The sequence below is a fragment of the Malurus melanocephalus genome, unplaced genomic scaffold (assembly GCF_030028575.1).
Source record: "Malurus melanocephalus ecotype Western Australia unplaced genomic scaffold, MMel_1.1 scaffold_379, whole genome shotgun sequence".
Lineage (NCBI taxonomy): Eukaryota > Metazoa > Chordata > Aves > Passeriformes > Maluridae > Malurus > Malurus melanocephalus.
This window is the reverse complement of record NW_026623611.1, coordinates 691,530-702,314: the sequence shown is the minus strand read 5'-3', so window position 1 is coordinate 702,314 and position 10,785 is coordinate 691,530. Positions and strand designations below refer to the sequence as shown.

At 42.7% G+C, this 10,785-nt stretch overlaps 1 protein-coding gene across 1 annotated transcript in view; it reads left to right on the top strand.

Moving 5' to 3' along the window:
* The first annotated feature begins 695 nt into the window (after positions 1 to 695).
* The window catches only part of LOC130581026 (V-set domain-containing T-cell activation inhibitor 1-like), a 31,807-nt gene continuing 21,717 nt past the window's right edge, over positions 696 to 10,785 (top strand). The window contains exons 1-3 of the mRNA XM_057378902.1: positions 696 to 1,040; positions 1,422 to 1,540; positions 3,930 to 4,063. The gene's annotated coding sequence lies outside the window, so the exon portion shown is untranslated. The remainder of the gene's footprint in view (positions 1,041 to 1,421; positions 1,541 to 3,929; positions 4,064 to 10,785) is intronic.

Sequence of the window (10,785 nt, the reverse complement as noted above, 5' to 3'; positions counted from 1 at the left end):
AGCAACTCCATTACAGCCCTGTTTGAGTGAGAAACTACATATTGCTGAAACACTACCACAAAGCTGACTGATTTATCAAGTGCTACTTTTGAAACCATTAAGTAGAGTGTGGGTGGCTTTGTTTGTTTTCTAGAATAATAAAACATGATTTTCTAGACTTTACTCAATCATTTAGCTTCTAGCATAATACAAAAAAAAAAAATAGAGTTATTTCAGAGTTTAAATATTTTTTGTAGGAGTGTTACATATTAATATTTAAATTCATCCCACATGATGAAATAGCAAAGCTCTCTACTTAATCCAAGCAGACCAGGAGCTGAGATGAATGAGAACTGTTGTAGTATTATCATTTATTTTTAAGAAAAAGTATTATTTAATACATTTTAATAGTAATTCAAACCWATGGTTATGCCTTTTATCGCATGTCTGTATAATGTAAATTTCAACACTAACAGTTCATTAAACAGMGTGTGTATACAACTATAAAGTAAACAAAGGGAGATGCCAAAAGGATTCAATTCAATGCAAGAGAGACTACCCAGAAACTTAGTAGTAGTTTAAGTAAGAGAATTAAACAGAATCCAACTAATATATATTTCTACAATTGCTGAATTGTGCAGTTACRCAACTATGGGCAAAAAAACCCACCCCAGSGAAGCAACGCTCCTGCCAGCAAATRCCCRYAGAAAGAAAAACTTAAAWTCCTTTATGAAATGCCACAGCAGAGTCACAGCCAAGTTCACAGCTCAGGGAGATGCAAGAGCTCTCCAGGAGAAATAGGAAGAGATGCAAGAGCTCTCCAGGAGAAATTCTACCACGGCTGGCTGAAAATGTAAGGSGCAAACATTGCTCAGTACCTGCACMTCAAAAGCAGAGAGCCAGGGGAAAAGCAGTGCTTGACTGCAGAGCAAATAGAAGAAACAGCTTTTTTTGGCACTGCAGAGTTTGGAAAGGCATGYTTAGAAACTACAAGTGGAAACCTCTGTGCTCAGCTGTACAGGAAACCAAATACATGAGCAGCAGTCAAGATTAATTGTAAGGTAAGAGTTTTTCAATTATTTCCTTAATAGAAAGAACTAAGCAAAGTCTCGAGTGCCTGCTTAAGCTGAGAGACAGGAGTTGTTTCAGAGACATTGGCAAAATCTTTGTTCTGAGCATTTTCAAGCACCATGTTCATGCAACAAAATGCTTAACAGTGAGAAGTGTTTTATAGGATAAAAGGTAGGCAATCCTCMCAGAAAGAACTGCAATACCTGAATGCTGCATGATCATAAATAGCTAAATTYTGGGAAAAAAAATCAAAGATGAATATTCCTGAGCTTTTACTGTTGGTGAAGTCGTAGCTTGCAAGCTCTTACGTCAACTGAGCATGSTACAGCAAGAGCCAACAGCAAGTCTTTTTACTCCTCTGTAAAAAGGAGCCTGGCTGGAGAAACAGCCCCTCAATTTCTGAGTCACTGCTCACATCCTCCCCACTCCAGCACTTCCTCATTCATGGCAAAAGCTCCTTGCAGYAGCACGTTTGGATCTCAGCACAGAGGTAAGCAAAAGATCAAGTTTTCTGTCTCGTTCGTACAATAGCTAAAACTGCAGGATTTGGGCTGTGGGTTTTGGCCAAGGTCTTCTACGCTTGCTTCAGTTGATGTAGCCACAGGGAAAGAATGAAAAAGAAACAAATCTGGATCTGGCTTGGGGTTTGTTTCTTTTTTCTTTGCCATAAGTGACGGTGTGCCAGGGAGGGAAAGCCACAGATCGAGGGGGTTCCCAGCTGTGTCACTCCACTCCCCTGTGCTGGCTCCCAGCTGGAGCRTGCTGAGACTGCAAAATGGAAAGTGAGGCTGAGCCTGCCACTAAAACAACTAATTTTACACTAATTTGACTGCATTTACAATTAGTTTTCTCACTGAGTGCCATTTTTGCCTTTATTTCTACTCTGATCTTTTAAGTGACACACTGACAGAAGTGACTGAACAGGGAGTTTCAGTTTAGTGGAGTTCAGAGAATGAACATTGGGCTGAAAATCAAATCACCCTTGCTGCCTCCAAATGTCCCCTGAGCAGAGAAAAGACTCAAGGCATTCAGCATCCCCATCACACCAAAAAGGAAGCTCTGTGTATTTTTTCCAATTCTGAATGGTCACTGCTCACAAACTGGCAGAGCTGAMAAGGGGAGCAAAGGGGTGCCAGGGTGCTGAGCAGCACACACACAAAATCATGGGACCCCAGGTGCAGGCTGCAGGTGGGAAGCAGTCAAGTGTAACAGTGACAAGACAAAAGGGAAAACAAGGGCACTGGAGGGTTTTCCCAAGCTGTGAGTCACTGCAGTTTGTTACCAGTGGTGGTGGACTTTGGAGAAAAAAATAGAGAACAAAATGCTGTTGCACAAATAGACTTCAGAAAAACTTGGTGCCTTCATGTTTTGATAGAAGATTTATATTAGATGAACTTWAAAAAAAAATTAAATCCCACAAAAACTGCACAGCCATAGATGTACATACCACTATGGCAGGGCACTTAAAACGCAGGACATTTAAAATACTTTCCAATTTTAAAATCTAATTTTCTTCTTGATCACTTGTTGCTTCTTTGAGAGGGGACTGTACCCACCAAATTAATGCAGGGACAGAGGAAGGTATGAGAGAGACACGTGGGAAAAGTACAGAGCAACAGATGCTACAAAATCCAATTTCTCATACCTCCTCCATGTGAACCTGGAACTCAGACTCCCCTAGAGGCAGCTCATGCCAGACAATTTTGCCTTTTTGAAAGCTAAACAGAAGTGTTTCACCAGTTGACTAAATCTGAATCCTGAGGAAGAAGTTAAATGGCACAGCCACAGATTTCAGTTCTCATTAAATCAAAAAGGTTGCCATTATTTTGTGTTTAACTTGGTAACACAAGTGTGAGTAGTGAAAATGTGGAAATCAGGATTYTTCATTCTAGAGATATTGTTTATCTATTTCTGGAAAGGGCAAGGAGGTGATAAGAAATTTTCAACTCCAAGGGCTCTTCTTGTAATACACACCAGGTTATTGAAATATTTACTAAGATGAGCATTACAAAAAGTCTCTGATACACTTTCCTCAGTAGGGAAAGTCCTAAAAAAAAGATTTCATGGGTATACACTACATTCAGGAGTCTGATTTGTCTGACTGTAGAACAGTCACTAGTTGTGGACCTTTTGTCTGCCAGAGAAGCCACTCAGGGGTTGGGGGGTGAAGCATGGGTGGGAGAAGAACATTTCACCCTACAAAACAAAACAAAAAAAAAACTTATATATTATTTAAAAACCAAAACCAAGCCAAATCAAACCATCACCAAATCAAACACACAAGTGCAACCAGCTCTTAAAGCTTTAGACTTGTTGGATTTTCCCACCTTATCATTGTAAATGGCTTCCACACTTTACTGCTAATGTAAAACTTCTTCCAGAAGTCCACAGAAATAGTCAGCACTGGAACCCCTCTCCTCAGAACACAGGCTGAGAGAGTTGAGGTTATTCAGTCTGGAGAAGGCTCCATGGAGACCTCAGTGAGGCCTTTCAGGCTTGTAAGAAAGAGATTTTTTTGTCAGGGCCTGCAGTGACAGGACAAAGAACAAGGGTTTTAAACGGAAAATGGGTAGATGTAGGTTGCACATAAGGAAAAAATTCTTTACTGTCATAGTGGGGAGGCACTGGACYGGGCTGCCCAGAGAAGTTGTGGGATGTCCCATCCTTGGAAGCATCCAGTCTAGGCTGGCTGTGGCTCTGAGCAGCCCAGTCTAGTGGAAGATGGAGTTTGGACAAGATAAACTTTCAGGGTTGCTTCCACCCCATTCTATGCTTTTATGATGAGCACTTAAGAATCCTTTGAAAAAGCTGAGCTGGTTTCTGTCTTCCACACCTCTCTCACATTCCTCTTCTGTGTCCCAACCTTCCCTCCCACTCAGGACAAGGAACCTGTAGAAGAAGCCTGTAGAAGCCTCCTGGGGAAGCTGAGCATCCCTAAACAGCCACCGAGGGGGACAGTCCAGGCAACAGGACACTGCATGCACATGTCAATGACTGAGCTCTRGTTCAAGAGGTGAGAGGAACAAGGGAAGGAGAGGAAAATGCATAAACTGTCCTGTGAGCAATGAGATACTCCACTGAGTGTTCTCATTCAGTGCTTGTGCATATATCTGAGGGATGGTAGCAGGAAAGTACCTCACTGACACTTKTTAGGGTCATGGAGGGTGTGTGCACACTGTGAATGTACCTGCAGTCAGATTTCTCAAGGCAGCCAAGCCTCAGACACTTCCAGTATTGATTTCAATTCATATTTGCTCATTGTTTTTAAAACAGCACACCTCAACACCTCAAGGCACATCCTAACCCCGCAGCGAGGTGTGTGCWGAGATATCTGTGTCAACAGGGGCTGGAGAAGTGCCACTGTCTCAGTGTAGCCTTGCATGGGCATGAATTCCACGTGCTGAAGGAGAGTTACTAATTACCTCTCCCCCACACCCAAAGTTTCACTCCAAATTCACTTCTGTTCTATAAAAAAAAGAGGACACCGGTGAGTGGTGTAATTCAGCTTTGGCTTGGTGTAGTTGAACGCAACTTAATTAAAGATTAGGAAGGATGGAGAAAACAGGCAAATTATTCATCTAGATAACTACAATGGGTTATAATCTAGATTATTCTAATATTTGAAGTTATTTCTACAACTTAGTTTTGCATGCATTTTTCTTTCACACCACCTTGTGGCTATGTTATCATGCAGTTTTCCATATTTTATTCCACGTACAATTTTCTTCCAAAGCTGCTGAAAAGACTGCTAAATGAGATTAAGGACAGTGTTGTTTGCTTGATTTTTTTCCCCTCCCATCAGTTTATGAATATAGTTAATAAGTTGTAGAGCCCAAACATATTTCTCAAGTGCATTCAAGTATAATCACCAATTCTGGCTTCTTTTCTAACATCTGAGCACCACGCTGGCATGTGATTAATTTCTGATCCAGAAGTTTTTTTGTAAAAATGAACTTGTTTTCAGCCCCTTTATCAGAAGCCTTGCCAGGCCAGTGATTGCTGTCACCACAGAAATCAGAGCTAGAGCCAAGCAGATCRTTCCCATCGCTTCCCCAAAGCGAACTGATTTATTTTGGCATCAGTAAAGGGAAGAGCATACAGAACTCCATATATTTCCCTCATTGAGGTAGACCAGCTTCAACATGGTTGTTCCTCTCACCCAAATGCAGTTTACTATCCAGAGGATGACATTTTCTTTAAATAGGAATAGCARTGAGGAGGGGAAAAAATAAATGCCCAGAAGCATTTGAGAAACCCAGGAGGTGAGAYGAAAAGGTGACAGGAATGTCACTACTTTTCCAGCTCTACCCTATATCCAGCAGGGAACATTTCATGGTTAATTCACTCCCACACACTCCTCAGTCAATCACCCACAGGGAAGCTTCTGAAGACTCAGGCTGCAAGCTAAGTTTTCCTGACAGCTCAGTTTCCTAAGTATTGAACTTATGTTTCTTAGARATTCTTGAAAGCAAAGCCTGACCCTGTATGAATCTAAAGTCCAATAGTGACAGGACCCATAGAGTAGAATCTATCAGAGCTTTGACTGTCTCCTACAACAAAATCCATATTCTTTTACAGATTGATTTTATTTTTGTGTGTTTGTTTAAGATGAGGATGGATTTTTTTTTTTACAAGAAAGTCTGCAATGACATGTGAGGATGGGAATGAAAGCTGCCTTGGGTTCCCATGTTTTSTTGCATCTCTTGTACTTTCTAAATCCTCTGCTGGGAAAAGGGAGGGGGGCATGAAGCTTTAGGGCTAAAAGGTTTTCCTGGAAAGGTCTCCTCTACAAGAGGAGCTGTGCCAAGCTACAGAGTCAGAGGTCAGCATTTCATTTCATTTCATTTGTGAGTAATTCTCGYGTAAGTCTCTGTGTAACACATTTTACTACATCCTCCCCCATTTATTCACTCACTACAGAGGAGTGAAGCAGAAAAGTGTCTTGATTTCCACTAGTCTTGTCATCCATCCAGTAAGTACTCTCTGGGGAACTCTAATTCCATAAACATTGCTTGAGCCCACAGTTGGRATCTATTAATGCTGAGGAGAGCAGCAGTGCCTTGCTGAGCATAAACTTTTGTGACACCAGGAGAGAGCTGCACGASAGCCTGGGTGAGACCTTCATATTCTCAAACCAAAAAGCAAAATACCCAATCAAAAGGCTATCAGGGTTGTGTGGTAGGTCTGTCTAGGGGATCTTTGAATTTCCCCATGGGAAACTTCTCCCCTCAAAGATTATCCTCCACACTGTTAATTCCACCCTTTGAAAACCTCACTGAAGCTACAATTTCCATGGTGGTCACGGAACGAAGCCACTGTAGGACAGRTGCTTTCCAAACACTGCTTTCACTGAAGCTGCACAGCTCAATTCAGGGGCAAAGCGACCTGAACAAGCTGAGCTAATTCAGGGAAGYTTTGGTGGTCTCATATGGTTGGCARCSTGTCCCTACCTCAGCCCAGCTACAGAGGTGCCCCACACCTCAGAGGGCAGAAGGATCCAATTTAGCACATCCTTGGTCAAAATTCACGTTTATTGTCTTGGTTTCCCTTTTCCCTCACTCCTTGATGTTGAGAGATGTATGAACAAGTTCCCATTCATGAAGAGTCCACATGCCAGGGATCATCTCCAGGAACTGTGAGTGTTAACTCCAGCTCCAACTCACGTTGCATTTGCAGCCCATGGTGCAGGAGGTTTTGGGATGAAGCAGCTGTAGGAAACAGCTGAGTGAGGTAACACAAATCATGGCAAAGCCACCACTGACTCCCCACCAGGTGTGGGTCAGAGACACCCCATGTCTTACCCTGGTTAGGCCAGGGCAGGGATTCCATCTCACGTGGCTCCAGAATCTGGGGGCCTGCAAGGCCCAGACATTTTGCCATCCCTGAACAACTGCACAGAAATAGGKTTGCTTCAATTTCTGAAGCCTTTAYTCTGYTGCAGAGCTGCTCTGAGGKGTTCACTGTCCTCCAACTCAGTCTCCCAGATGATGGTTTACAGCTTGAAGGATTATAAAAAGGCCCACATGTAACACTCTTAGTTCAGCCCTCTAAATAAACAATCCTAGGAGCACTAAGGTCAGCTTTGAGTTCCTCAGAGTCTGGGGGCGTTGTAAGATCCAAACTTAACAAGGCTCTTCAKATCCCATCTGGTAGTGGGACAGGAATGCAAGGGCTCTGAACTGCAATTATGATTTCAGCATGTTAACATCCAGAGATTTCCGTGACTGCCCGGAGGATGGGCTTCAAAACTAGGTCATGTAAACTTTGCATACCTTGAGTTCTCCCTTCTAATGATTTTTCCCTTGAGTTGAACCCATAAGCTGTTGCTTTCTTTAACAGCTGTAGGACAGGACAAATCACATCGAATATTAATTGATAACTTTCCACAAATGTGCCAGCAAGGGGAGGTGGGGGGGCGGGGGTAGGAAAGAAATCTTGTTCCATTACATATTCTCACAAATGGACATTTGTGCCTGCAAAAAAGAGCACCTGTAATGGTTAATGTTTAATGTCGTTACACAGTGCTGTAAAAATCCAAACAAAATATTTTGTTTGCCTGCATTGTAATGAGGCCCCAAGATGTTTGGCAGCCTCCTGTAAATGTGCACAAGGCCATACCTCATCAATCAGCACTTGGTACTTTCCCATGTGAGGACATCACATCCCTTTTCCTTTGAGAGTTAGGGATGCAGCACAACAAGTCCCATCCAACTCCTCCCCACTGCCCCAGCTGAAGTTATGAGATGCAGTTTGGGTAAGCAGTTGGCAATTATCACATTCCCATCACAGATCAAGCAACTCAAGTTCTCGTTAGAGGCATCAGCTCTTTTCACCAATAAGCAAAGACAAATGGGAGAAGGAATCCTGCCTTTCCAAACCAAAGTCTCTGTACAGTTTTCACTCCAAGTTTAGATATTTCTTAAGGCCCATGTCTGACCATCTTTACTACAAATACTGAGAACTCAATCTTAGGGCACATTGRAAAGATGGGTTTTCATGAAGAGCTGGTGGCAAGACAGGATGTGAATTCAGACAGTCCAGCTGTGGGAACAGGGGTGGTTCAGGGACAAGGTCTCCTCCCAGCCATAGGAAGAYCCACTCAGTTGCTACATCTGTCTAGACTAAAAGTAGGACATTGCAATGACAAGAATCCTTCTGGACACAGCTTTGTTAGACATCTCCCTGGAAGTGTGTACTTCCCTGGAATCTGATGGCAAAGCAGAAAAATCAGTTGTTTACTTTAGCAGCAAGAGCTGTGCATCGAATAATACTGTGTTTTAAAAGGGTTTGACTGTGGTGGAAAAACAGTGAAAAGTGTTTAGAGACATGCAAGTAAGGACATCCCTTCCATCCAAACCAAATATCCACAGCCAAAAGATATGCAGATATGGTCCTGCCTCTGCCCTGCACATGGACAAATAATAAAGAATTTGGCCTTTGATTTTAAACATTTCGTGCAAGAATTGAATAAAGGAAAKTAGTCTTTTCTAAGGAAAGCRYAGCAGGCATTCTTAATTAGAGAAASCCAAAGATAAACAATGGTCCCYCTCATCTATGAAAATACAGTTCCTTCAGCTGATATTTTACATGTCTTGCCCTCACAGAAGACAGGGCTGTTCATAGTTCATCATGAACATGGCAGAAAGCTCAGATCCTGTCTCTGATTTGGGTGTATTTGCACCTTCAGAGATCGGTAAAGCAGAGACTGTCAGAGGAGCTTGAGAGCAATTATTTTAAAAGTTGTCACAACTTGGACGCTCAGCTTTTGTGTCATGACTCCAGGAAATGTGAGCAGCCATTTGAGAAAGTTGGCCCTGACACTGCACAGCCACAACCATCTGCTCAGTCATGGACAGCCTCACAAATGACATCAATTCTCTGACATTCCTGAAGATATCTAAGGACTCAGAATTATTAGATGATATTAGAGATTTCCACTCACACCCTTGATTTTTGGCATGGACTGGAACAACCAGCACGTCTTTCTGCCATTTACATTCCAAGACACATCATGCACCCAACTTGCAATTTGAGCTGTTTAACAGCATTTCCAAGATCAGCAGCACAGACTCTGTGCACTGTAGTGCTCCAGGGCATTTTTCTCTGTGTTTCACCTGTTATCTAGGTGATGCAAAACCTCATCATTTGTGCACAACTCCAGCCAAGAGTTTGGAAGGTGCCAAAACAGCTGTGCCAGAACTACAGTGCAGAGGAGCTTTGTATCTGTGGCACTGCAGAGGCTGAACAGCTCCTGCTGCTACCCAGAATACAACAATGGAGCTGTAACCTGTTCCCACCCTTGCAGAAGCACCTGCTGGGCCTGGATTGTCTTAGGGATAAAAAAAAAAAACAACAAACCCTGATGTGAGATGGTATCAGGAAGTATTTAATGGGGTATTAGTCAATGGAAAGGAAAGAGCAGGAGTTCAAGGAGATAAGTGCATGTCTGGAGCAGGGATTTGTCACATGGGTGGTTTCAAGACCTCTCAACAGAGCTGGTGAAGGTAAATTTTGCCATTTTGGAAAGAAAAAGGCTCAATTATTTGGGGGAAGGCAAGTTCTAAAGACCCAGCTGTGGGTCAGTGCAATGCTCTGCTGAATTTTCAATCCTTATCTGGGCTGTGCATTTCACACCCTCAGCTTCCACTTCAGAGCTAGTTGAAAACAGGCTGCAAAACTGAGCTCACCTAAAACTTTCACAGGGGGATTTCCTGGACTGAAAGTGCAGAACCGCAAAGAGGTCAGGCTGATCTTTCACAGCGTGAAACCCTGTGTGACTCTGCACAAACTGCTGCTCTTTCTTTTCAAGTCATTACTTACCAGCGTGCTTCAAACAGCACAAGCACTTAAAGTGTTGTCTGGAGCTGTCTGGCATCTCTGGCATTGAAAAAGGTTTTGTTTGGTGCATTTTAGATCATAAAAAAAGAAAAGACAACAAGAAAAGACAAGACAGCAGCTCCCCTTATGCTGCTCCCCTGGTGTAGATGCTGCTGCCTGCATCACCAGCAAATTTCCTTTACAAAAGTCACACACAGGTGATCCAGTGACTCATTGCTGAGGCTCTTTGCTGGGCCCAGGGCTATATCTGAAGGGATCTCCACCACAGACCACTGGATGACCCTGTTGTCCTTCAGGATGACCCTATTGTCCACCACCGAGTGATCAGAGGATGCTATTGCAACACAAGACATCTGGGCAGAATTTAGGAGCTTGACACCATCTRGCTGCTCTTAATTCTCCAGCCTACTCTCAGCTGTGTCCTACTTTCAGAGGAAAAGYATCAAGCTCTCTGGTATTAAACATTGTCACTGGTGAGAGGGTTATGTGGCCACAACTGAAATCAGCATCCTCTGAAGAAATCAGGCAATTCTCACTGAACCAKTTCACCTTAGAAGAGCAAACTAAACACTCTTTGAAAACTCAATAACTTGTAGGATCTATATCCCCCTCTCCCTAGTTSTCGGTAGCTATAATAAATTTGCATCTTAGGTTGTCATCTTTAGTTATTAATTTCAAAGACCGGCTTAGCTTTTCCTGTTCTTTCAAAACTCCAAGATCAACACCAGCCAACAGATAAAAGATGCAATTAACAGTTCACAACCTGATTTTTGAGAACGGTGAGGTCTGTGTTATCAAGCAAAGTATCTGCTTAATTCCTTCCTCTCCTCCCCCAAATCCCTTGTAGCCCTTTGACAAATCTTGTAAAAATAAGAAAATTAAAAAAAAAAAACCCAA